This window comes from Chionomys nivalis, chromosome 12, assembly GCF_950005125.1.
Source record: "Chionomys nivalis chromosome 12, mChiNiv1.1, whole genome shotgun sequence".
NCBI lineage: Eukaryota > Metazoa > Chordata > Mammalia > Rodentia > Cricetidae > Chionomys > Chionomys nivalis.
Window position 1 is genome coordinate 23,488,210 of NC_080097.1, and position 24,034 is coordinate 23,512,243.

The following is a 24,034-nucleotide window of genomic DNA, read 5'->3' on the forward strand; positions in this document are numbered from 1 at the left end:
CTTGAGAAAGGATGGACATTAGCATGTTAGCAGATAATTCACTCCAGAGACTTTTGCAGCTATAAATATTCAGGTTAGGATTAATTCTCTGACTATTCACTTATTTGCTATAGAATCCCTAATTAAGGGCCTTAATTGAGGAAATAAATATATCATGATATTGAACAGGTGTACTTTCTATAGCTTTGCCTTCACTTAAAACAATTATAGCTTTTAAAATACGATGTCCTTGCAAGATTTCCTTAGCAAATAAACAAAACAATCTTGCAGCAACTTTCATTTCTTAAATACGTTGTCTTCTAACCATATATACATATTATTGTATGTTACTGTAAAGGTAACCATTGTACTCCTGGTTGTTTAAAATCTTCCCTATACAGTATTTAGTTATTTTTTGCTGGTTGTAGTTATTGTCGCTAGATTATTTTAAAAAGCAGACGCACAGAGAGCAAACCGGAAAAAAAAAAGAGAAGCTTGGTCAGACTTAAGGAGAGACCATATTTATTCACAATGAAGGGGTATCTTTGTCACCCATGTGCTTGATTGGCCAAAAGAACTACAGAGTAAAATGGGAGGAGTAGAACAAATTTCCAAGTTCTGCAAAGGAAAACTGGGAAATGTGTATGTAACATGAGGGCCTACTTGTTAGGGTTTTTGTCCTGCCTGGTTCCCACAGTTGTTAGGACCCAAGGAAAATCACACAGAGGTCTTCATAAGTTATAAACTGATTGACCCATTTGCTCAGGCTTTGTATTAGCTCTTATAACTTATATTAACTTTTTATTCTTATCTGTGTTAACCACATGGCTCAGTACCTTTCTCCGTGAGGCAAGTCACATCCTACTTCTTCAGTGTCTGGACAGGAATGGGGAGGAATGGGCTCATACAAACCCCATCCAAATGGTCCATCTCCCAAAAGAGTTAGAGGTCGCACTGGTGGCACAGCTCAGAAAGCTGGTATTTTAAAACTGCTACTTTTTTTCCTGTTGCAGCTGTTGAATAAGGAAATTCTCTCTACAGCACCCTGCCTGCAAATGGCAAAAAGCTGTGTTAAACTCTATATTTGTGTCTAGAATTCCTTTTAAAGTCCTGTCAGGCTTTATGTGGAGTTAGTTTACCACATTGAGTGCCAAATTGTTGCAGGAAGAGCGGGCTGCTTGTCATCCAGACCACCTTCTAACTTACACCTGAAATAATCACACAGAAACTGTATTCATTTAAACACTGCCTGGCCCTTTAGTTCTAACTTCTTATTGGCTAATTCTTACATCTTAATTTAAGCCATTTCTGTTAATCTGTGTATTACCATGTGACTGTGGCTTCTCAGCAAGATTCTAACCAGTGTCTGTCTTAGGCAGGCAATCCATGGTGTCTGCCACTCTGCCCTTCTTCCCAGCATTCAGTTCTCTCTACTCCACCTACCTAAGTTTTGCCCTATCAAAAGTCCAAGGCAGTTTCTTTATTCAACCATTGAAAGCAGCACATAAACAGAAAGACCTCCTACATCATGCAGAGAACAAACTTTTATGTTTTGCAAAAGAAAGCTGGAAAATGCTTTCAGTTGTAATTAATTCAATTTTCATTAGAGGAATTTGATGATAAAGTACGCTATGAGTTTTGCAAATCTAAGCCAATGATTTAGCCTAAAGAATTCGGGAGATAGGAATGGGAAATGGAAATAGGAAACAGAAAATGCTGCTTACAAATGGGAAAATTTTATACAGACAAGAGTAGTAAGTTCACGAAATCTATGCAAAGTACAATAAGAATTTGTTGTTTACTTTTGTTTACTCAAATGGCAGATGATAATTCAATGGGTGAAGATGCTTGTTCTAAAGCCATAGGACTGGAGGTCAACTCCCAGATGACACACAGTGATTAAAAAAAGAGAACTTATTTCTACAAGGTTTCCTCAAATCTACATATTCATGACATTGTTTGTGGATGCTAAAATTTAAATTTAAAATTATTATAAAATAGTATACTAAACTTTGACCTATGAGATAATAATGTGTGGAATGAACCCTGAAAATCAAGCTCTACTAGGTGTTTCACAAATATACCTCATTTATAAAAAATTATCCTTTAAAAATAATAATTCCATATCTACTATAAATACATGTTACTATAATATTCTTATGACAGTCATATGTTATTCATCTTTTTTCATATCTTGTGAGTTAATATAGAATATTTTCTAAAAATTCAAGTTAAATTACTAATTTCAATAACTGGGTCACATAATTGCTTGGCAAACAAAGACATCAGTGTTTAAGATGTGTGCATAATATTTTAAACTTGAAATTCTAAAACAGCACTGTGCTCATTTTCCTGTATTTCTACCAGAAATAATTGACCTTGTGTGTAGAAAATTTATAACCTGATGTAAGGATTGACTTTTATTTGTGCTTCTGTCCATTGTTAAATTTACATTCATGAGACATTCTAATTTTTTCATTACCATAAGTTTCTCAAAATCATATTCAATGATTAAAATATGTACGCTTATATTCAGCTGTATGCTTCTATATATATGTCAGTTCACATCATAGTTAAAGAAAAACATGTTTGTATTGTCTTATTAAAGTTAATTCCTCTTTCTATGTTGATTAGAATAAGGCTAATTAGATCATTGTCACGTAGTGTACCTGTCATGCAGCAATTCCGAGGAAAGCAGTTTATAGCCCATGCAGGTGTTCAGTAATACTTTCTTTAAGATAGATCTATGATAGAGAAATTGATATTAAATTGATGCTTACAACATCTGCCCATATGCTGCTTCATTCCCAGAAAAAGTAAATAGAAAAATGCTGCACACACACACACACACACACACACACACACACACAAAAGCACATACATACAGCATTTCTTTGGGGAAAATACCAATTTCTCTTTTCCCTTCAGAATATCAGGAAAAGAATTCAAAGAAAATGCTCTACCTATTTCATGGGGATCTGAGTTGCAAATACTTGTCTTTCGGCACATACCTAATTTCAAAAATTACACTGTCAGATAAATCTAAAAGGAAAAAGAACACAAAAGCAAAATAAATAAATAAATAAAATAAAACCAAAAACACACACACACACAAGAACACATATCCTTCAGGTTCTTGTTGCTTGGGTGAAGACAATTTAATCAACACTGTGCTTCCTTGTTATCTCTGGAATCCTGTGGATTAATCACCATTAGAAAACAGTATTCCCCATCACTTAGGACTCCTGGGTACCTGGAAAAAAAAAAAACTTCATTTTCCATGATAAAACTTGTGCCAAGGGTTTAGCATATTTGGAATTTTAAACAGAGTATTTTAGTACATACTTTAAATGGTAACTTGATTTATAAAGCTATTTAAGGGACCATTGCAGCACTGATAAATGCACTTACAGGGCAGAAGCTATAGACACGTTAGCATGGTTATTGGGTGATGAGAAATAGTACTAGAGATAATTTGTGAGATCAAGCATCACAACAGTCAAGCTGTAAGAACAGCAGTCCAAGATCACCAAAAGTATATAATACATTTATCATCCCTCTTCAGAAAAAAATATGCAATATAACACTAATTCAATGGGCACTAAATGCATACACATGTATACACACACTCAAACACACATATATATCAAAAATTACTATAACTGGAGAGAGCTCTTTACTCATCTTGAAAAATAGAAAAAAATCAGACATTCCCCTTCATGATCTTCCCTCAGTGGTCCTCATGTGATATGTCAGAATACCAGCCCTATTCAATTAGAACTAATAATTAATTATTGTACTTTTACTCAATAAATCTAAGAATTTTTCCATATTTTATAATATTTTAAATATATGTACTATACCAATGATAGAGTAGATATTTTTAAATAATTTTCTTCAATAGAGACATGATAATAATTGAATGAATTACATTCCATAAATCAAAATCCTGGCTATATTTGTACACTGTTAAAGTAATTTATCCAATACACTGTGACTTTCCCTACTACACTATGAATGTCATCTCTATTATGAAATAAGCTGTCTTAATGTAATGTAATACGAGTTTGAATCATAGCTAGTGCCTTCAGATAAACAATGAAAGAAATTGACTATTCTTAGTCAATTCTGTGACTCGTAGCCAGGCATTACTGCAGAAAAAAATAAAAACATGTGACTTACACTATTACCTCAGTGTTTGTGTGTTTTATATGGTGGGTGTCTTCTAATCCTTCTTCAGTATAACTCACAGCATTCAATCTCATTTTAAATGAGGGTAAAACATAATGTCCCAAACTAGAATTTAAAATAAAAGAACAATCATAGGAATGGATAATATCATTTTAGATATCACACCACTATAATTTTCCATCAAATTGACAGAGAATAGTGGTAAATATTTCTAATCAGAGCACTTAGTTAACAGATAAGAGGATCATGACTGTGAACTGTGTAGTTTTGTCCTGACTTTACAGAGGAGGTGAGGGAATAGTAAAAGAGTAGATACACAGACACACACACCAAATCTTGACATTGGGTGGACTGAGTATGCTGATACGATACAAGAACCCACTCTCTCTACCTTTTTTGTCTAGAAAACTGGAGGAAGAATTCAGTAGTTCCAGTAGGAGGTTTGCAAGAGAGGAGTCTCAAGATGCAGACATCAAAGAGGAAGAAAAAGCAATATATAGTTGCTAGGTTTTCTAAAAGTCAAGGTTTGCACCCCTACTAAAGGAAGGATTGCTCATTTTTCTCAGCCTCACCTGAGGAAGTCTTTGTCACTTCCCATGGAACTAAGACATTGGTGTTCTTGTTATTGCCTGTGCCCATGTCAAAGAATACAGAGATCACTCTTTCTTTGACTTCCAAGAGAACATGTGTTCAATGCCAACATGGTCTGTCTAATAAATTCTCATTATAGACCATCAAGTTCTCTACAATGAGACTCTGTTTTAAAAAATGAAATTAAGCTATAAAATAAAAATAAATAAAAACTTTAACACTTGAGTAGAACTAAATTCAACTTAAAGCATTCTATGCAGAAAAGTAATCAATGAAAGGAGTGAAGATCAACATTATGAATAGCTACAGAAAAGATTTTCAAACATATATCTTAATATGCATTATTATTTATAACACATACACTCAATAGCAAGTAACCAAATCATGACCTAGTTAAAATCAAAGATAAAATCTGAGGAGCATTTTCTCTAAGGAAGATATATAAATGATCAAAAGGTATATAAACATGCTCCTGATCACAAAGCATTAAAGGAACACAAAATAACACCTGCAGGGTGCTGTTTCACACATATTAGGAACGTTTGTTCTTCGCATAATGACAACTCCTCCAAAAATAATTTTGAACTACTTCCTATTGCTGCTGTATGAGAGGAAAGGGATTATGTCTTAAGAGATTCTTTAAGGGACCTCCCACTGTCCTCTGTTGACTTGTCACAAAGACTCATCATTAGCCCATCGAAAAAGATGTGTCAATAATTACCATCCTAGAAGCTGAAGGCATGCCTGTCAGATTCTTAGCAAATCACTTGGGAAAGATGTTTCCTCTGGGCTGGACATCACTAAGGTGTTACTTATCACAAGAGCAACAATCACATTCTGAGACAGCCATGAGGCTATTCACACATGGAAGGAAATAGAAGCATTTTAAGGATGGCAGTGGACAATATGGCTCAAGGACTCTCACAAGATTCTCATGAAGTTAAGCTGTGTTACCTCTAGTTACTACACCTGTAGCTGTCTGGTTGATACTCATCATCATATGAGAAATCCCAAGAATTCCATTGCTTCTCTGAGCCTATTAGGAGGGAATTCCATCTGTATTCTCCCAGTGACCTGACTCTCCAGCTTGAATATCTCCCCCAGAAGGGTCATAAAACAAGTCAAAACCTTGATCTTGGTTTTCCACAACTGTTATAAAAATATAAGAAATAACCATATATATAGTCTCCATTCAGTCTAAAAATATTTTTGAAGAATAAATGTAAAGCAAAGATACAGACAAAAATAACCTCATTTTAATCAAAAGATACATTTTTGATACCAATGAACACAGTCTTCACTGAGCAAACATAAAAGATTATGCCAGAAGAATACATTCCCCAAGAGCAAACTCTAGTTTGTTAGCACTGTAAAATAAAAAGCAACAGGAGCCCAAGAGCTCCTGACTGAACTGAATTCTCAAGTAACTCCAGGATGTGAGAGATGACCATTGATTCCTATTATTCTGAAGTCTCTGTGTATTAGAGTGAAGATCACTTTGGCATCTTCTGTTTTAAGTGCTTTTTTAAAAAAAATTCTTATGTGTAATAGTGTTTTCCTGCTGGTATGTGTATGCACCATGGCTTTCTGGTACTCACAGACAGCAGAAAGCAGCCTCACATACCTGGAACTGGAGTTGGAGTGGGCTGTAGATTGCCCTGTGAATGATGGGAATTGATATGGTGTCCACTGAAGGAGCAAACAATGCTCTTAACTGCTAGTTATATCTCTAGACAGAAACTGGCTATGTGTGGAACACCAAGTGCAATTATTATAGTAAGATTAAATGAAGAGCTTTGTGCTGGAGGCTCATTTCTCACTTTTCATTATGAGCTTCCACAACAGTTAAAAATAGGTATACAACCTAAAAAAAAAAAAAAAGAAAAAAGAAAGTTGTAGAAACACACAAGCTGGCATTCCAATACCCAGTGTGCACTGTGCTCTTGCATCTTCCCTGGGAAGTGGTGGATACTGCCCAAGGAGGGCTCATCTATCATACTACACTTCAAGCTCAAAGATCTAGTCATATACTAGGAACTCAATACTAGCATGGCAGGCCACTGGAAAATGCCAGGATATTTGAGAGAAACTACAACATAAAATATTTAAGACAGAATAAAAAGAAAAAATGAAATATTAAAAAAGAAAAAACAATAATTAAAGGAAGTTTAAAATCCATATAAAATTGACATTTCATAATGAAACACTGAAATTGAGAAATTAATGAATGAGAGAAATTCATAAGCTTCAAATACAACAAAATGAGATTGAAAGGTGAAAATAATATGATAATTTTAAGATCAGTGAACTGATTAATATCACCTGGATTTCAGCACAAGGGAAGTCAAGTTATTATCAATATAACAATATGAGCTTTATTCTCAGGCATGGCTAATATAAGTTTCCAGAATAAAAAAAAAAAAGAGAGAGCACAAGCACAATAAATTTTAAAAAGGCTTGTAACAAGACAAATCATTGTGAAGTTGCAGAACAGCGAGAAGAGAGAAAATCCTAAAAGCTTTGGATACAAAGATTTTAAAAAGTAGGTTATCGACAAAAGAACATAAAAGGAATTGCATCTTTTAATAGTCACCATAGAATCTAGATTTATGAAGGCGCTGTAGGCTTAAGCCTTCCAGTATCCATCCTGTCCTGTTATTTTAGAGCCTGTATAAAAGTAAACGTAATGGAGCAAGCTGCATGCAGGGAAGAAAAGGGTTGACTTCTGATGCCATCACTGATCCTCAACTTCTGTTATGCTAAAGACTGAACTCATTGTCTGCTCAACACTGCTAGATGCCAGAATAAATCACTATAAGTGTATGGATGAATGAATTACCTTTTAAAGGCTAGTTTTAGGTGCATTTCTGTCACCAGGAACAAAAAGCATCATTATCAATATAAGTTCATTTATCATGAGAAGATAGAAGCAGGTATGTGCACATATATGACATATTTAACTTATATTATATATTTAAAATTACAGTGTTTGTCTGATATCAACTTAGATTCACCAAATCACTCTCTTGAAATGACAAAGTAGATTCTTCAAATGAGGTGATTGATAGTGTCAGTATTTCACTTGTTACTTTGAACTAATATGTTAATTGCTTAGATAAACATGGAAATAATGCCTCAGGAAGAGACTTTCAGAAGTGGAGCCCAAAGCCAGTTGTTGGGAGAATGACAGTTTTGATATTAAAGAATTCTATAAAACTTACTATTAAGAAGTTCAACCTCAATCTTGGTAATAATGAGAAATGGAATAATTTCTAGAAAGGGAGATGTCTTTGAATACTGTCTGGCCATTACTGGAATTTCCTTGAATATCTGGTTTCTCCTTTTTTCGGGTCTTTATAATTTATTTTGTGTTGTGCCTTATTAAATAGGCTAAAATAATATGGAGAAAGTTGATCATGAAGTCAAACATCCAAACCTCTAATCAAAAATAAACTTTTTGTCTTGATAAGTTGATTACTTCAGGTGTTTTTTGCAGTAATGAAAAGCTACTCACAAATCAAGCAAGTGATACATTAAGAAAATTCTATTTTGAGGTAAAACAACCAGGAACTAGTAATATAATACAGTATAATGCAAGTTAAGCATGATTGTTATCTTAGGAATGGTCCTTAAGATGGAAATTGCTATACTTATAGTTTATAATGTCTCAGAATTTTTTTAACTATGTTAAGATATTCTCAGGCTTTTCCTTTTGCTAATGCACACATAAGATACATTTTTTTTTAGGCATTTCTGATGTTCTGGGCTTGTGTTTAATGCAAGTATAGAAGCTACAGATTTTGGCTGTCCATAACAATCTCTCCTAAATCCCTAAAATACAAAAACATGGTAATCTAAATAACTAGAAGACTCAAGACCAAAAGTGGATAAGGTAAGGTATTTAATGCTGTGTGGTAGTAAGCAGTGGAATACCTGTCTTTAGTTGCAAACAAGCAAGTCACTTCAAGTGAAGAAGAGAATGAGAGCAACAAACAACCCCGGTACCTGTAAGCACCTGTGAGATGTAAGATCCTGATGAGTCTGAGAGAGCTTCTACTTTCTTTTTGTTCTTATCTACCTGGGACATGGAGAGGGCTGTGTGAGAATTTGTTCTTCCTCTGTTGCACTAATTACAGTACTATAAGATAAGAATCAACGCCTCTTAGGTGAGTTATCTGTCTTTTTAAACTCTATGTTCACAGGAAACATTTCCAAACGTGGACTCTCTAAACTACCTCAACAAGTTGATCTAAGCCCGTAAGAATCTTCAAATACTTATCATTCAAAACAGAACTGTAACTCTTCATACAAAAATTTTCTTCCTCGTGCTCTGATCTTGTGAAATGAACCAGTAAACACTCCATGATTCTGTTGGGAAATGGAAGCAACCATCCTTGAATTTGTCCTAATTATCTCTGCTAAATCTGGCCTCTCTTTATTCTGTCATGCTTCATTTCAGTTCTCCACATGACCACAAGAGATGGATTTTGTTCTTTTTTCGGCACATATTTGATTATATCACTCTTGCAATTAAAAATGTTCACTGAGTTCCTACTGATTCAAAACTTAAAAATCTATCTCTTAAGAGCATCCTAATTCCCTACCTCCCATTTCTGACACTCATTTCTGACATTATTTTGTTTGGACTAGTGAATAACACTCAGTCATTTAATGTTGTTTCTCTATGATGCTCTTGATAGTAAATGTACTATAGACTTCATCTAAAAGAGTACCTGTAATCTGATTTTCCCCCTTTATCTATCCATGTGGAGTATTTTATTGTTTTGGGGGGATGTGGTTATACTTGTAAATTACTTTTTTTTCGTCATATTTACTACTAAATAAGGTCTTTTTAGTTGTACCTTCTATAAAAAGGGTTAAATACTTGTTAGTATAACAATAATTTTACAGTACATTGATCCTGCATATTTTAATTATCATGACCAAATCATAAAGTATCTAACAATAAGAGAAAGAATCCTATACATACAATTTGGTATCTATTGCAGTATGTAATGCTAAGTAACTATTGAATGAAACCTGGAAAGAAATTTAGTTTATTGTATAGATATATTGTTACTTTATTTTCCTTTTTGAAAGTATGAGTATGTTTTCTTAAGTATGTGTTTTCATTTCTTTTCCATTTACCTTGATCAGTGAAATTTCTTGGTCAATCTAGTGTCATTCAATAGCCTAAATTTGATTTTGCATTTTACCTTCTGCTAAGAGCAAAATCAATTATTTAAGAAAGCATTGTAGTCCTTAGTTGCGTTTATCATAATCAATGGTAAACACTTTTGTGCCTGTACTTACTTTAAAACTTCAATTAGAATTAATAATAGTCTATGAAGTAAGGACTTGCTAGTAAGGACAAAAGCAAAACATTCATGTTGAATGTTAAGTATTAGCAATCTCAAAACTGTGGATTTATAAGGTTTTCTAAGAGACCTTTTCTACATAGAACATATTACACCCAAGCAAGTTAAATGTATATGTAGGAACATGTGTGTGTGTTGGGGGATCTTTCATATTCATTTAGCAGAATGCAAGATGTTCCCCACTAATTACTCTTACTGATTTCCTCTCTCCAGGTGCACCAAACACAACCCCATTACATGCACAAGGGTGCACATTTATATACTTTCTTTGTTTAATATCATAGTACCATGATAGAAAGCATAATGTTAAAACTAATGATAGGATAATACAATAACACTTCATGGGAGATAGAGAAAATCTGAAATTTGTTAAAAATATAGTTACTTTAAGCATTCTCTTCCTTAATTAATGTGAATAAAAAGGGAAGAAAGAAAATTCTAGCCCTAGGGACGTTGTTTTCACTTTTAGCTTTATAAACAAAGGATATTACAGACTCTCTTTTTTGTGGTTGATGTTGTTTACTTTGTTTTGTCTGCTTTCATTAACTCTATGTTTATGGACACATTGAAGTCTCATTCCTGTAAACAATATACACCTGTAGTGAGAAACGGTCCTCTATGTTTAGGCTTTGTCAAGTTCTGAACAAAATACTAAAATGACAGAGCAGAAACTACTCGGTAATCATTTGGAAAAGAGAAATGCTTTCCTCTAAATGTTAACACTTCCATGTCAGACCAATTGTTTGCTGGTAGAAGAGTCTACATTTCAGTAAAGTTATTCATTTTTTACTTTGAAATTTAGGATATTCTAATAAGGATTTATGACATGTATTTCAGCCAAGATATCCTCACAGGATAACAGTTTCAAGCAGCACAGGGAAACTGCAAGAGCAACTCTTCCCTGTTGTGATGTACTAGGTCCAGGGCCAGACTCAGTCTTCTGCTTGGTGAGAATAAGAACAGGTAACTTCCTCTCTACTTTGTTTCTTCTGGCACGCAAAATTTCCTTTACAAATTTGAGTTTCTCTTTCTTTAATCTTCTTGAATCCATGAGGTGAGGATAAAAAATCTGCCTGTGAAGTTACTACAACACAGGATTCCAGGAAACAGGCAAGCACGCAGGAAAACCGTCCACTCTCTCATCATCATCAGTTACTTTCGATAGATGTGCATGCAACACAGGTAAGCTGGTTTTGCCCTTTTCATTTACCAAGAAAGCACAGATAGGCTTGGTCAAAGATACGTGTCAACTGGTCTTTATTTTAATATTAAAATTGTGTTTGGATATGTGTGCATGCATGTGAGTCTGTGTGCATATATGTGTATTGTGTGTGAGAATGTGTGTGTGTGTGCAAGAATAACACTCATGTGGTAGTTCACAAGACAACTTATGGGAGTCTAACATGTTTTAACACCATGTGAGTCTCGGAATTGATCTCCAGCTATTAGATTCAGTGAAAGGTATCTTTATAGACAGAGCCATGGTATTAGCCCCAAGCAGATGTAATGATATACACATCCCTCATGCCAACATTATCTATGATTTTACATAAGTAAAATCATTACCCAGTTTCAAAATAAGGAGATATTTGCTAGTGCAAACTAATAATGATATACTTGGCAGTAAAAAATGTGGTTTTAATAATTCATATGTACTATTTATGATTAAATGTGAATATAATCTGCTATTTTATACTTCCTTCTAACCTTAAAGATTCTGATTATATGCATTTCATATTCAGTCCATATCATTCATCTGCAAAGGATTTATTCACTGCTGTTTTCTGAGAAAAGAAACTTATCTAGAATCATTTATCTTCTTGAAACTTTATTTTTTTTAAATTTTATGTGTCTTAGAATTCAAGTGCTAGATAGGTAACAAAATATATGTCCTAGAAATCAGTTTAGGGTATGCTGTAGGAGAGAAAACAGGGAATGTTGAAGTCTATATAAGGAAATGAAAGCAAACATCTTTCTAGAGCTCATGCTTTATTTAACTGGTAATATTTCAAAAGGAAGAGGAATGTTGCCATAAGCCTCCTACTATCAATGAAAAATAAATATTTTATTTTGACAGCACTGCATGACATAATGTAGAAAATCACCTTCACCCCCATTATATTTAGTTAAAGGTTTCTTACTTTCAAGAAAAGACTACAATGTATTTATCTATGAATCTGTAACATCTGATATTAGCTTACATTTTATCTCTCTGTTTTGTTATTTCAGTGTTATTTTTGTGGTTATTAAATGACACATTCAAGCTTAAAAGGAAGACAAAAAACTGAAAGAGCCATGAAACAAATATATTTAAGCTTGAAAGAAATGAATGACTTTACACAAACATAAGTCATTCATCAATCACATATAAAGGATAACTGATACTTTCTTTTCAGCTATAGATTAGTTAAAAGTTAGATTATTTTGATATTTTTGTTTTTGAATTTTTAGCATAAAACAAAAGGTCCCGTAGGTATAGTCAATTTACTGGAGTTACACAATTTATAATTTTCATTTAAAGACCTAATTTGAGGCCATCAATATCTAATTATTTAAATAAGATTCTATAACTAACATACTGTAGAAGGATAGAAGGAAGTCCTGCTTGTTTGTCCAGGCCACCCAGCTAGCTTGTGTGTTCTCTCTCTCTCTCTCTCTCTCTCTCTCTCTCTCTCTCTCTCTCTGTGTGTGTGAATGTCTTCTGAATATTTGCTAAAAATTTCTTCATGTAGGTGTGTATATCTTGTGTAACAAATTATTCTGTCTACTGCTAGCCAGCTCCCAAATAATAACACAGAAACTTATTATTGATTATGAAATTTCAGCCTATAGCTTAGGCTTCTTTCTAGCTCTCAAGTTAACCCAAATATTTTTAACATGTGTTCTGTCACATGGTTTTTACCTCTCTCCCATTTTGTGTGTCTGACTCCACATGTCTCAATTTATCTCCTCATCTTCCTCTCTCTGTATGTAAGTCCTGCCTATACTTCCTGTCTAGCTATTGGCTATTTAGCTCTTTTTAAAAACCAATCATGGTAATATAGCTTTATACAGTGTATAAATATTCTGCAATATCTGTTTTGTATCAAATTCAAATGATAGGATCCTATTGTAGCTTGAAGCATTTTGTTTTATTGGAAACTGTCATTGAAATTTAAGCATGCTGCAATGGTTTCTCATGAGTCTAAATATTTTGTAATACCTCACATTGTATTTTCTGTTTTATAAATTGCCACAAACAAGGATCATTTGTATACTGGAGTCTACCCAAATAAGGAGAATGTAGAATACATTTAGATAGAATTTTTTGTTTTCTTAATTTTTTGTCCTTGGCAAAATATTTAAATTTTCTCACAACTATTTCAAAGTGAACTTAAAACAAATCATTACTAATATACTTACTTCATCTAAAAATGGTACTTTATCCTAAGAATTGATCAATAGCATGATCTAAAGTTTTACTTGTTATATCTTATGAGAAATTGATTGTTCTTTGAAAAATGGGGTCAATATTTCATGCTTCCTGAAGTCGTGAATGATATGGAAATCATTCATTGTTCTAAACTGAATCCCAATATAGTCTATAAACGAAAGCATATTTGTTCAAGGCAGATTTACTTTCGTACTTCTTATTCTTTTCCTATGTTTCTGACATTTTCATCATCACTGGCATTACATTCTTGTTCAAGTTGTCCATTATGTAAAAATTAGTTATTCATTTTCATTAAAAAATTTAACAGTAAATATCACAATAGTTTGGAATATGAAATACATATATATGCAGATGGGGTCAATGTTGAATCTTTTTTGCCTGGTTTGTTTGCCGAGGCTCTGGCTAATGTCAACATTGGAAGCTTCATCAGCAATATACAAGCTCTTGAGCCTGCTCCACAGGGTCCTCTGTTCCTGCTCCCTCGCACCACTGCTTCCGCAGCTCAGGTGAAGAAAATAGAAGCAAAGAAGGAAGAATCCAAGGAGTCTGATCATGACATGGACTTTGGCCTCTTTGACTGAAATTTTTGTTAACATGTCTAATGAAAAGGTGAATCTGCTTAAAAATGAGTATAATAAATACAAACAAACCAACATAGTCTAACAAATCAATAAAAATGTTCATACATATGCTATGTATTACTCATATTATATATTTTGATAAGTTAATAATGAGAGTACAGAATTTTTAAGGACATAAATCTTAATTTTTGAACAATTTGCTGGCATGCTATCCTTTCTTTTGTTTGACAATGCTAATTAAATTTTAGTGGCTGTTTCCAATTAAGACAGAAGTGTTCCTAAGACATAATAGAATCCTGTAGCAAGGTATGCATTATGATATATAAAAACAGACCTGAAGCATTCTTGAATAAGTTATTATCAATCCTTTTATGCCCTCAAAATTTCATTGTGCAAACATTAATAAGGAACAAAGCATTATCAAAAGACCCATTTTATAGAATTCATGCAAGTACTTCTTTAAACTCTAAACCATGTATAGTAGAGCTAAGAATTAGACTCTATTTTGGAGTAGGCAAAAATAAATAAATAAATAAATCTGAAGGACCTCAGAATGTTTGTGGTAAGAAAATAGAGTTGGGGGAATCTACTCCTTGGATTGTATGATGGATCTTTAATCACTATGATATTTGATATTGCTATTTTTGAAGGTATATGGGCTTCAAAGCTTTTGGATGAATGTGATCTAAATAAAATCACAAAATAATGGGGAGAGACCGAGTCTGGATGGAACATCTTGTGTCACTAAATTCATCCTTCATTTCCGGAATTGAATTACATCTGATTCAGTTACTGGCCAAAGGACCCCAATCAACCCAGATCAACCCAGGCTATTGCTAATGTTATTGGTTGCTCTTTACAAACTGATTGTAAGTTTTAAATGCTGAAGATCACACACAAATCACTGAACTTGAAGAATTGATCTTTGCCTACCCTGAGCCTTTACCCAAACTAAATACTATTCACACAATAACAATGTTAAGCATGGCTTCTTGGTAATAGCAATTTCTCTGCTTTTCTCTCTTTGCTACAGGCAAGCACATCTCATTTAAGAGAGGCTTCCTGACTCAGCATTAGCTGTGAAACTTTGCAGCTCTTTTAAGAGACCCTGCCACCAAACACTTAAATGGCAGTATATTTCTTGGTGGTGGAAGGGACCTTCAAACACCATAGAGTTGTGCCAATAACCATGACTCTGGCCAGTACCTCCACCATGAGGCTAGACTCTCAGAAAGCTAAAGAATGGGGTGTATCCAACCGTCAAACTCACAGCTTTAAACCTAGCCATATCACTTAGCAAATTAAAGACTCATGTGGTCAGAAAAAAAGAGATATACAGTAAAGATTGATTCAGATGAATAAAACCCCTAAACAATTTTACAGTGTGTTTAAAAATATATGTAGGCTTGAGAGAGAAAAGAAAAAAGGATAAAGTCCTTAAAATTAAAAAAAAAAAAAAGTAGAGAGTAGTTGGGTGTGGTGGCACATACTTTTAATCACAACACTTTAGAGATAGAGGCAGGCACATCTTTGTGAGTTCAGGACAGCCTGGTCTACGGAGTGAGTTCAAGGACAGCCAAAGATACATAGAGAAACCTTGTCTCAAAAAGCAAAAAATAAAAATAAAAGAAATAGAGTTTTCATTACTGTAGCTCTGTAATAGAGTTTTAAGTCAGGGATGGTCTATTTTTGGTTTAAAAAATACTTTTTGGAGAAATTCTTTGGATATCTAGAGAGTTCTCAAGGGAAACTCATGACAGAAATCGCAGAGTTTACTGATTTTACCACACAGTTCAAAACATCTGAGGTAGGAAACACTGTATCTGAGCATCAGGGAAAATGGAAAAGGTCAAGTTAGAGTAGCTCTGAATCAAGGATGAACAGGACAAATGCCTGTTCTTAAGTTAACTCTGAAGATCAGTGTGGTCAGTGACCTTAACCTTGTTCATCTAAATTATCCTGCAGTTCTACAGTCAGGAAAGCACTTGTTTTTTATCCACTAATTCAGAAAATACTAATCATAAGACACGAGGAATAAAGTCTAGTCTGCCCTGTTTTGCACTCTATTGTGTCTATTTATGCTTCTTCATTCGGTGCAGAATATGTGTGTGTGTGTGTGTGTGTGTGTGTGTGTGTGTGTGTGTGTGTGTGATAATCAGGGCAGGAATATACCTTCTGATCACTATAAGAGTACTGTTTCTTTGTTTAGACACAGAATTCATACATATCTACTCACTCTTTTGTGATCTAAATAATAGATGTATGTCTTTTTGATAGCTCTCTATATTTTCCATTCCTCGGTGATTTCAATTTGAATAAGAGTTATGTTTTTGTGATCACCATTAATATCTTTCAAATAATCCATCTTGCTTATAAAAATATTTCAATAAATTTAATTTTTGCGGAGTGAGTGATTTTAGGCTCCACTTGATGATACCTAATAATGATAGAAGCAGTGAAATAGTTCATCTCATTAAAATTATTAAGTGAAAATTTGTTGAAACATCTTCACAGATATATCCATTTTCTGGGGCCTCCAGATAGATTGTTAATTCTTTAACATACTATTCCCCTTTTAATGTCAAGAAAAACAATTGGCTTAAAATCTAAGAGCAGGTTCACTCTTGTAACAGCAAGCCTAAGGAACATATCTCACAGAAGTAGGAGGCGGAATTAAGAGCATTTTTAATATGAAGAAGAAAAACAGTACTTCTACTGACTAATACTTGCATCTGAGGAGTGGTTAATACTTACTAATTCATAATTTAAAACCATAACTATTTGACCTCCCCAAGGTCAAAATACCATAGAAACCTGCTTTTGACCTTTCAAAATTGATGTCAATTATTCTGGTTGCATGCTGACATGGATCATCTTCAGTCAGGGGAGTTTGTGACTTGAATCCAGGATTAATTACCTGATACTATCTCTTGAGATCTTATGGCACCTTTGCCATAGTTTCAAAAACAAGAATCCTTACAGGTTTCTAGATCATGCAGGTGAAAGTTCATTGCCAAAATGAAAATGTCAATGTCTTAACTAACTAGTTGAAACAGAGTAATCTAAAATTACTAACATCAAAATGAGTTACCATTCCAATCAATATTAAGGGTTGCTACCTCATTAATTTGATTTAAATTTGCTATAATGTGTACATGACAATAGAAAAGCTTAAAACAAGAAAGTGGCCTTACTTTTCCTATATGTTTTAGCCAAACATATGATTTACAAGGGAAATTACAACAACACTTTGTCTGTTTTTAAGTCACAGTTTCTTGGGACATGTGTACAGAATAGGCCTTACTTGAATTATGCAACCTAGGAAATCACTATTAAATAAATTTCAACTAGAATTATTATACATTTACAGATAAATTTTCATGCCTATTAATTCTTCCTTATGTTATTTTTATTAATTAATGAGAGAATCTCTTCTTGGTGAGAAACAAATTTTCTTTCTGGGTGGACTTCTTTTGTCCTTCAGATCCTGCAGTTCTGAGTCTGTGCCCCTGAGGTCCTTGCTCTACCTGCATTGTTATGAATCATATGGGAAAATCTCAAAGATTATTGAAGGACAGCCAGGAAGCTAAGAAGATGTTGAAGGAAACTAGCACAAGAGTGTTTGGGGGATGATAAGAATGCCAAAGAAGGCCAAAGAATATCAAATCAAAACCACTTTAAACTCAAACCCTGAGGCTATTATCATAACCCCATTTCCAAATTACCAAAGTGAGAAAATCTATAATGTATAAGTTCTCTTCTCTTTCATTAATTGGTTTCTAAATATCAGATGATATTTAAGAAGTTGAATAGTTCTACAAATGGAAAGACATAAGCAGTAATATCTCCAATGGACAGAAATGCTTGCCTGTATAGAAGTGGGGAGTCACTGATTTTGGCTGTCAAGTTGTCTGCATCAGCAGTTAAATAAAACTTAACTGCTTTGGGGCACTCTTCTGATGAGTTTTCTCTATCAGATTATTTAAGTTGGAAGACTTTGCCAAAAAAGTAGGTGACACTTTCTGGTGGCAGGCCAGATTAAGGGAAATGAATGAAAGTACTTATGAGTATATCCTGGCATACTTAATCTTTAGAATCAAGGGAGCTTATGACTTGAATCCAAGGGTAATGAATTTAGGTTTATCAGCTCTTAAGATCCTATAGTCCCTTTGCCACACTTAAACAAGAATCATAACAGATTTCTAAACCAGAGAGGAAATAATCCATTGCCCAAGTGGAAAATCAAAAAAAAAAAAATGTCTTAAGCAGCAAAACATGTAATAAGTTAAAATTATTAACTCATCAAAATGAGTTAGAATTTTAATCAATGTTAAGATCTTTATGTTTTAAGTCATGCTGTTTATCACAAATTTTGTCTTAGAATAGTGATCTAGAGTTCAAGATTCCAAGAACAGGTAATAGCTTATCGTTAACATTCAGTCAATAAACCACTTTAGGTCTTGATTCTAAAGTTCTTCCATTGGTAATGACCAGTAAGGACTCTATCATCTCAAAATGTTTTGAATCTTTCTGGTTAGTAAGATAACTGTAAATATAATATTTTTTTTCTTTCTGCACATCAGAAATGTTATAAAATAAATTGTATATGTTCAAATTATTTTGACTTCACTGAAAATTAAGAATGTTAAATTATCTATATCCAAATGTAATCTTTTAGAAAATCTTTATATCCTATAAACTGTGATAATATTGTTTGTCAGGTTTATTAGAATAAAATGCCTCTCTCTGAAAGTGATGATAAATTCCACTCCAAAAATATCACAGAATCATTAAGATGCTACATTTATACTAGCTTCAAATAAAAGACGTCATGTATACTATTCAGTAACTAGCAAATAAGAGACATGAAATTCACATAATAAAACCAATTTAAATGTTCAGTATAAAATCATGATTTTAAGAAACTGACAGAAGACGACACAGGTCTATGAGGTTTCTATTTATTTAAATAATCCTGCTTCTGATTTTGTGTATATCTACATATACATTTGAAAGATCATTAACAGCATCTAATTAGTTTTTTTGTATATAGCTTAAAAAACACAATCATATATATGCACTCAATTTTCTTTATCTATTTATCTATTGTGGGCACCAAAGCTTGCTATTTTTTTTGCTATTGTAAATAGCACAGCAACAAACATATGTGAAAGTATCTCCATTGAAAATTACAGAATTCTTTGAACATATGCCCAAGGATGGTATAGTTGGATCATACTTACTTTTATTTTTATTCACTTATTTATTTATTTATTTATTTATTTATTTATTTATTTTTAGTAAAACACATGCTGGTTTTCACAGTAACTACACCTCTTAAAACCTCTTCTCTCAAACTATGCAATAATTTCCTTTCCCCACTCTCTCTATTGAATTGCTTATTTGTTTTCTTATGTTTCCATTCTGATTTGGTTGAGATGGATTATCATTATCCATATTACAAAAAATGGTCTTCTGATTTAACAGAATTCATTTCAACATCTAAATGATCGTTTTATAGAAATAGGAAATCAAATAATAAACCTCATATGGAAAATTAGAACAAATAACCCAAAATAGTCAACACAATTCTAAGCATAAAAAAAAGTTAAACTAACAAATACATGATTTCAAATAACACTACAGAGCTTTAATGACAAGGGCATCATGACACTTGTGGAAAAAAACTGTTGGGTAATGGTATTGCAGACTGGGAGCAGAAATCATTTTAAAGTGTTCCAGCTAATAAATTTTATGACAAAATTGTCAAAAATGTAAATATTATGAAAATAGGCATGTCAAAAATGATACTGGGAAACTCATTTTCTACATTCAAAAGAACAGATTTAATTCCACATTCCTTACCTTGCATAGAAATTAATCCAAAAGGATCAAAAAATTTATCACAAGACCTATACTTTGACCCTATCAGAGGAAAAGATGTAGAAAATATTTTAAATATAGGTATGCATAAGAGAATTCTTCAGAAGCACAGGACAGAACCTGAGAATTAAAAATGAGAATACATGATATTAAATACCCATTTCAGAGCAACAAAATCACCCAAATGAAGAGATAATGCAGAGAATGATCTAACCTTATTTCAATTGTCTAACAGGAAACCTGTTAGTTTTTAAAATATTTGAATAAATTAGAATTGAACATTTATACACAGATGCTTCCAAACCAGTAAAAGGATTAGTGATCTGAATAGACAGTCCCCTGTGAAGAAACAGCAGACAATCGATACTGCAAAACAGAACAGACAGCTGTTACCATCAAGCAAATGCAAATCACAATAAAAGGCAGAATGAAACTCTGACAGATGAGAGCACAACACCAGTCCTATATTCCTGAGAGTCAAGGTTACCTACAAGGCAACATACAGCTACACATCCTCACGTTCTCACTGACTCGTTAAGCCGCAAGCATAGGTTTCAAAGATCGTGGTGTTTCAAATCTAAATTTCAATCCAAGGCAGAGTAATGCTCATGAAAACTTTTGTTATATATTCTTCTGTATGAAAAAAAAAACAAGTTTCCTAATGCTAAGTGGTTGCTTTATTTGTTTTCTGTCACACATTGTAAATGGCCTTTAAAAGTCAGTAGCTGTTACTCAAGAATAATGAGGTATATTATTTTCTCAGTGCACATGCAAATCTCCAATTAACAGTAATGAAATTTATGGCAGTGAACTAAAAGGACATCTACTTCAGTGTTTTAAAAGAAAGAACCTTTATTTTTTGGTACCTACCTTTTTTACCATCTAAGTGCAGACTGGCATAAATAAACAAATTACTATTAAGCATCAATTTGACACTTCCATTCATGTTGACATTCTGAAATACTGTCTTTTTAAAACTGAGATACAGCTTCAGTTATCAGTTAAAATTATACTTGCAAATCCCTCCTCTGGCATTAATCTCAGAATTATAGACAGTAAACAGGAACAAGACTATACTTTCAGGGATCATTTCTGCAGTTTCTTATAGAGAAGATTCTCTGTGTAGGGTATCCTAGACCACAAGGACAAGTAGAAGTGTTCCCTTTAAAGCGTGCAGCTTGCTCTAGGTGCTGCATTTCTGTAGCTGCCTTTTGCTATTGATGTTCCTTCTTCTTTTCCTTTGGTGGTGGGGGATGCAGTTTGAATGGAAAAGGAAGGAGGGAGGAGGGAAAAAGGGAAGAAGGAAGGAAGGAAGAAAGAAAGAAGGAAAAGAGTAAACTGAGCATCATGGAGAAATGTAGACATGACATATTTCCAAATATGTATGGCAAGCAGTACTGCTTTTATTCTCAGACAAATACAGAGCTCAGAACTTTATTATCTGTTTGATAAACAAGTGTATATACTAAATAACTATTTCCTTCTTAGGTACCTAACACTGTGGTGTTCAATATAGTTAATCTTCTAATACTCAGTTACTCTATAAAACATGAAATACTATGTCACATATTAGTAATTGAAACAGTATCTTGAAGTTTGTTTTAAGTTGATTTTTTTATTTTTATGGGTAGAGAAGGCTGGTTATATGGTGCACATTTGAGGGACAACAGACAACTTGCATGTGGGTAGTGGGAATTAAAATCGGGTTGACAGCCTTGTCAGCAAACACCTTTCCTCACAGAACCATTGTACTGGCCCTTTGAGACTGCTGTATAGTCTGAAACAGATGCAATAGTACAGTTAGTTTTTATAAGTGCAAACACAGAATTTTCAGTGTGACATGTGGCCATATATGTGTGTTGGGATCTTTATGAATGTTATGAAAAAATAGGAATATTAGGTAAAATTGTTGAAGTATAAATACTTACCGAGGAAAACTTACAGAAGAACTAAAGTTCAATTTATTAGAATTAACTCCAGAGGAATAGAAGAGGAAAATAAACACAAGTTTGAGTTGGTACAATAAAATGTAACTCTCTTGCTTCATAACAAGCACTAGAGTATGCATTTCTGAGAAAAATTATTATAGCTCCTATAACAACTAAATATTTTAAGGTATAACAAAAACATCTTCTGAATCTAAAATTAGTTATTTGTCTTCACAAAAAATCTTGGCTTATTAAGTACAATCATCTTGATGCTGAGATATTTAGCAAACGTGTATTCATCAGGGATGCAATGATATCTAAACATACGGATATATGATTATTTAATTTAAAGAAACTAAACTGTTAAAGCAAGAGGCAGGCTGTATTTTTCATGCAAACAAAATGTCTGTGGAAAATTTATTGAATTCCTTGTGGTTATGCCTGGAAGAATGCCCAGGACACAGTAGGTATATGGTAAACTTGTTTCTGTGAAAATATTAATTAAACACCTCTTCAGAAATCATATATGCAACATCTGAATGTATTTAAGTCTCTCTTTGACCTTAGTGTTCAAGGACAGTCACTTACAGTAGGAAACTACCTGACTTTGTGAGTACAATATATGATTAAATATAGAAAGAATGTACAAATTATAATCACTTAATATAAATAGAATATATTACATGCAAAATAGAATTTGGTAGGTCAAATTTCTTCTGATAACCTTTACTTCAGACAAATAATCTGCTTTGAAAATCATCATTTTTTGCAATTATAAATTTTCTGTATATTACCATCATATCTATAAATATATTCTTAAAAATAAGAAAAGAGAAAGAATATTTCAAAATGGTTAGTCTTATTTCTGTAATATTTTTATGTTTTTTTGAGTTAGATGAGTGAAATTATAATTATTTCTTTAAACCGATGAGTGTTTCATTGTCTGTGCAACTTCGCACTAGTTTGGCTAACAAAAATACTTGCTTACAGTGTGGAATGTGAATCAATACTAATTTAACCGAAGATGAGAAAATTTTGGTGTGATCATATATCTGACCCTGGTGCATTATTAAATGTAATTTTCATTTAAAATTTTAAACATTGATTTGTAATATTATTTATCTTCACTTATCATCATTTTAACAAGATCATCATGAAAAAGCTTGGGTGTTTCCTCAAAATCCATACAGTGTTTTATCTTTAAACAGAGTATCATCAAGGTACAATGAACAGTATTCTAGTTTCTTAGTTTATTGTTAACAGTTTTAATCCAGTGAATGCCTTGGTATTTTATTGAACTCATCATTTTATGCTTCCCTTCAAAGATATAAAGATATTTTACATAGTGAATGTATGAAACTATGTAAAATATCTTTATATGCTTTTCAAATGGCTGGGCCTTCACTAGGACTCTTCCTAGCTGTCCTGTTGCTGCCCTATGCTATGGAGATTCTGCAACTTTGAGTCTACAGGCCAGGTCTTTTCATACATTCCAGCAGATCATAGATGGGGTGGATGTTGTGTCAAGCCAAGTCATAACCAAGGATCTGTGCCTAGGCAGTTGTAGAGTTGATCTGACAACCAGTTTCCCCCTGTCCTCACTATGAGGGTGACTTCTCCAGCATTGCCCCAGCTGATTCACCTCTTACAACCTGCTTTCCCTCTCTTGGGGTCTACTCTCCAACACATGCACTATTAGGCCCAGCTCTATTGTGTTGCCCAGGAGAGATGCAGGGTCGCTTTCCATTGTCCTGCAGTTGAGTGACAGGGACAGCCCTCCTGCTCTTATGACATCAAGGCCTGCTCCTCCACCTGTCTCAGGCATTGATGGGTGGAAGGTGGTGGTGGTGGCTTCTCTCCTTTCATGTCAGATGAGTAATGGGGGCAACTCTCCCTTGTTCACTACTTCCAGACTGGTTCACCTATACCTCCACTAACAGGGTAGGCTCTGTTGTGTTTCCCACTCTGTAAGGGGCTTGCTCTCCTGAGTGCTGCAGTTGCTGGGTACCAAGAATAACTCTCCCACTCTTATGGCTGCAGGACCAGCTCTCACACCTGCCTAAGGCATGG

The 24,034-nt window shown here is 33.6% G+C and overlaps 1 pseudogene; it reads left to right on the forward strand.

The window, feature by feature from the left end:
• Nucleotides 1-21,103: 21,103 nt before the first annotated feature.
• On the forward strand, nucleotides 21,104-21,305 carry LOC130885374 (small nucleolar RNA U3; annotated as a pseudogene).
• The last annotated feature ends 2,729 nt before the right edge of the window (nucleotides 21,306-24,034 follow it).